The sequence below is a fragment of the Schistocerca cancellata genome, chromosome 3 (assembly GCF_023864275.1).
Source record: "Schistocerca cancellata isolate TAMUIC-IGC-003103 chromosome 3, iqSchCanc2.1, whole genome shotgun sequence".
NCBI lineage: Eukaryota > Metazoa > Arthropoda > Insecta > Orthoptera > Acrididae > Schistocerca > Schistocerca cancellata.
The window spans coordinates 936,743,270-936,747,936 of NC_064628.1; the positions used below are offsets into that span (position 1 = coordinate 936,743,270).

At 40.3% G+C, this 4,667-nt stretch overlaps 2 non-coding genes across 2 annotated transcripts; both read right to left on the reverse strand.

Annotated features, from left to right (window-relative positions):
- Window positions 1–1,700: 1,700 nt before the first annotated feature.
- On the reverse strand, window positions 1,701–1,819 carry LOC126178586 (U5 spliceosomal RNA). The gene has a single exon (XR_007536471.1). It is a non-coding gene; the product is annotated as a U5 spliceosomal RNA (small nuclear RNA).
- A 2,017-nt stretch (window positions 1,820–3,836) lies between these two features.
- Window positions 3,837–4,044, reverse strand: LOC126178493 (small nucleolar RNA U3). The gene has a single exon (XR_007536385.1). It is a non-coding gene; the product is annotated as a small nucleolar RNA U3 (small nucleolar RNA).
- Window positions 4,045–4,667: the final 623 nt, after the last annotated feature.

Genomic DNA, 4,667 nt, shown 5'->3' on the forward strand with positions numbered 1-4,667 from the left:
CACGATTCATACGACATTCCTGCAATTTCACACTACTCGCAGTTATACTGATAACTAAACTGATGGATTCCAACTATGTCGTTATTTAACTGTCGGAGTTATCGGTATTCGCTAGCGAAAAATAACTTGGCAGTTATTAATAACGGGTAACGATAACGGTTATCAAAGAATAACTGGAACTGTGATAACGGTTACTCCAGAATAACCGTTTGGCCCACCTCTAGGGAAGCAATACAAATGGTGCAGAATCTATTGTCAACTGTCTAGCAGTGTAGCCAACAGAAAAGCTAACTCTCTTGTGCTCAATTATATCTCTGGCAAGGCTGTCTATATCAGGTATATTTCGCGTCTCATATACAAGGTGCGGAACATCCTGTGTCGAAATTATTTTAAAAAATTATTTAAAATAGTTCTATTCACGTCATCCAAATATTTTATACATGGTATTAAACGAGAGAGTCTAAATTCGAAAATGCATTTACCCAAAAATCGATTTTTTCATCGAATAACTCATTCCATATACCCTTAAAGTCAAAAAACAAAATCTTCTGTTTGCTATAGTGTAAATGCTTTATTCGCAGGAACACGTCAGTAATGGCGCGTGCAGGCGAACCCCCTGCGCGTTGCTCGCTCGTGTTGGCCTACATGTAAAGGGCGCTTAATACTTTAACTATCTTTCTCCCTTTTATCTGCCATTGTGCTCGTCTTTACTTGCGCCCTTGGCAGGGGCCTGGCTCGCCACCCTACGGTACGTCGCTGTGTGGCCCAATACATAGCCCGTCGAAAACTGAACACAGATCAAGCATGAAAACGGGAAGGACGTGTACTGAACTGTGATAAAAGAAGCAAAACAGAAATAGTGAATTGTCCAAGCTCAAAATATGCAACATCGATCGGATTTCAACAGTCACAACATAGTGGTGTATGGTCATGGTGTTTGACTGCAAAACGTATGATCCATGTTCAAATCTCCTTCGTGCCCAATTTTTTTGCTTTCTTCCACAAATTGATGAACTGTCCGTCTGTTTTGTCAAACTATGCACTGGTTGTGGAGTATGAGTCATGTGATAATATATTACCATGCAAGTAAATGTGCTGAATAATGAGAACAGACCAGATGCAGCATAGGCCTCTCACAGAAATAAAAACGACAAATAAACGGGTGTGAACTATGTTACAACAAGGAATTCGAGAGTTAAAACTTAAAAAACTGAACGCAAGAGTGGTACTAAATTAGAGATATGAACGTCTCGCGACCCCTTCGTTAAACATCGCTGTTGCAAATGGACATTACACCACGACGCAGACACAAAATTGAATACAGCGAACAGCCATATCAATGACCGGGCGGGAGCTCGTAAGGGTGGCAAATGGGTGATTTTAACTCCAACAACGTGAGCACACAACCACGATGCCGTGACTACTGAAATCCATTCGATGCTGCACATCTTGAGCTTGGACCATTCAGTTTCTTTTTTTCACAGTTCAGTACCCATTCTTCCTGTTTTCATGCTTGATCTGTGTTCAGTTTTTGACAGGCTATCCACTGGGCCATGCTACCACTAAGTCTAAGGAGGCTGTGGTGACGAGTTTCCTTGTCAATTAATATCATGCAACTGTTATGAGATACTGTCATTGCCTTGCAAAACTTGCAAACTGATAAGCTAGTTACGGAAGCAATAAGTTTGAATTAAATTTGTGGCTCAGCATAAGCCGAGCACTACAAAAAATTTGTTATAGACTCATTTAGTGTTCCCCTCCACGGAAATCTTTAGTAAAAGGCGAAAGATTTATTCGTCTTGAAGGGAAACAAGAGTAACCATCACGGGCACTTCTGCTATATTTAAGACTTTCCACCGCATCCTTTTTTAACAAGAACACATCAAGTAAATACAATTTTCGGGCATATCTCACCAAAAATCAAGAGTTAATTGTTATTGTCTTGGAAAATACATCCTAATTTATAGTGATATTAAGACGTGTGATTACAAACGAAAGCTGTTTCATAAATAAGGACCACTTCTTGCCTCGGCGAGTTGCTGGCTGCCTATTCCCTACTTCCCCTACGAGGCAAGAGATGGCAGCACAAAACATGGCATCTCTCTCTCTCTCTCTCTCTCTCTCTCTCTCAACTACAGTTTGCTGCTCCGCGGGGAGCGGTGAAACAGTCCGTCTTCTCGCTCTCTTTGTATGATGCCCACATCAAGCCAACAGCTTTTCAAGAAGCGGGTCCCAGTAATACACTGTAAAGCGAAAGACTTTTTTTCCCCCTTTACTATTCCAATCTCCTTCACAAAAATATGGAAAAAAAGTATGATTCCACTACATTAAAGCATGCTATCTGAAACTAGTGAGTGAGTCGAAAACTTCAGGATTTGTTTCAGATGCCTGGTACACCACATTAAACTGCATCTGATGTTGATACCAGTTACACTGTGATGACAAATGCAACTGAATAGGGATTCTTAAAATTATGTATAGGAGAATAGAACTGGTACATTACACACGTACATCGCTGTTTGTTTACATAATAACGACTGGAAGTTAAGACTAATCTGCAGAGTAGCCCGAGGCTTACTGGGTTTAGTTGAAAGTTAATTAGCTGTGATTTGGCGAAGCCAACGAATGTGAACGGCAAATAAAGGTTGTGATAACTGATTTACGTGTGGCGTATTTAATATTTACATTCGTGACATAATTAGGCCTAAATACAGTCTGCTACATGCCAGTAACACACTTTTTGTCATAAAACTAAAACAATGAAGTACAGAAAATGTATGTTTGATAATGAGTAAGTCTCCGATGAGAGTTTTGACGCATATCATGTTCATACGTTGTACAAAAAGCAAGTGGACGGAGGAAGAAAGGGGTGCAGGGTTCACTTTAACCTTATTTCGTCGGTTTTTCCGTATTTGCTATTGTTGCTACGCATGCAAAGCAAATTCTTATTTAGTGTGAGCCTAGTTGCATTAACAAGCAGCGCTTTATACGTAGAAAAAGATCGAGATACACTGTAATGAATAACTGAGAAGTTTAACAGTCATATGACCTGCAGGTATCGTATCTAAATTACGTGTGCCGAAACAAGCATATCATCCAAATTTAACAATTTACGAATATGAAGTACCCATCAGTTTTTTTCCTTAATAAACCTGTCGCCTTTAGGAGTTCTGTTATAAATAAATCACTGTCAATCAACTAAAACGTCATAGGCACATTCATCGGCTTCCTGTTTTGAGATTTCCTAGATCACTTCAGGCAAATGCGATGGTCCCCTCATCGAGGCCACAGCCCGACCACACGTCCTATCATTTTATATTATGCTTAGGTATCCTGCGTATGTCTATATTTTGGGTTCTTGGTTTTAGAAATCTCTGTTTGGGGTCGGCCATTTAAGTGATAGCAGACGTTTAAGTTTGTCCACTGGGCATTACTTTGAACAAGTACAACCACAAAGTCGACGGGGATTATTTGCTATACACTATTAACAAACCTCGCTTAAAAATTATTTGTTGATATCCCCACGAATCAATAAAGAAATATTCGGATAATCAGAACACTTACTCCCTTGGCTATTCATATTAATGAAGGATAGTGATAACCTAACTCGATATTTTTTCCTGCGGTCGTTATTCAGATAACCCACCTGAAATCGTTTAACCCTTCACCTTAACGAAGAAGAAGGTATAGCGCAGCTCCGCAGTGTTGCCTGGAGTAGACGAGTATACTTTTTAAGATTTCAACCACCTACTTTAGGTAACATCCCCACAAAACCGGACCATCATCACTTGAAGTATAACATATTAAGAACTGTGCTTCGTTATTAATAAAATAAAACCACTCGGAAAGCGCCATTCCCTTCCCATGCCCCGTAAGGCATGGTGAACGATCATCGATTGCAGATGAGATCCTACGAATCCCATTCTGCATGCCTCACGCTCAGGGAAGGCGCTACCACTCATCATCGTGGTTGCGTCTACTCCAGTATTGAACTAGAGAGAGTTGAAGACATACTACAGAAATGATCCTGTGAAGTATGATCTTAACCACCTACGCCCCTTCTCTGATACTTATGAACACCGCGGGAGTACATCACTTTCGAGAACAATCAACGCTACTGATTCAAGAGTCAATTTGGCGCAAAAACATCTCTATTAACTCGTTTTACCTTAACTGAAGATGCGCAATCCGTGCTTTTTAACAGCATCCTTAAGCTGTATTCCGTATCATACGAAGAAAATGTTCTCATGGATGCTGACACAAATGCAGCGGGGTTCTCCGTAGTTCAGCGCGTCACGTTAGATGGCTCGTTAGTGAGCGACTTCCGAAACACCACCCGTTTGTCAATAGGGCAAGGTCCACACTTCACACTAGGCATATCTGCGTGTTTACAGTGTGGAGGTTATGTTTCGAAAGTTCTACATCAAGAGCGTAACTAAATTAGTCTGATTACTGGGTTATATTCGTGCGTGGGCATATTTTACAAATACCCGTTATTAATAGCATATGACTGGACATTATACTTACATTTTTTTCATTATTCGCATCTCGAAAGTGTTAAATTCATTAGAATTACATCTGCGATTTATGTAAACGTGTTTGATCACACTCGCCTTGTGCGTCAATTCCTTATTTTGCTGTAGCGAAGCTTCATTGCTCGGAGATTT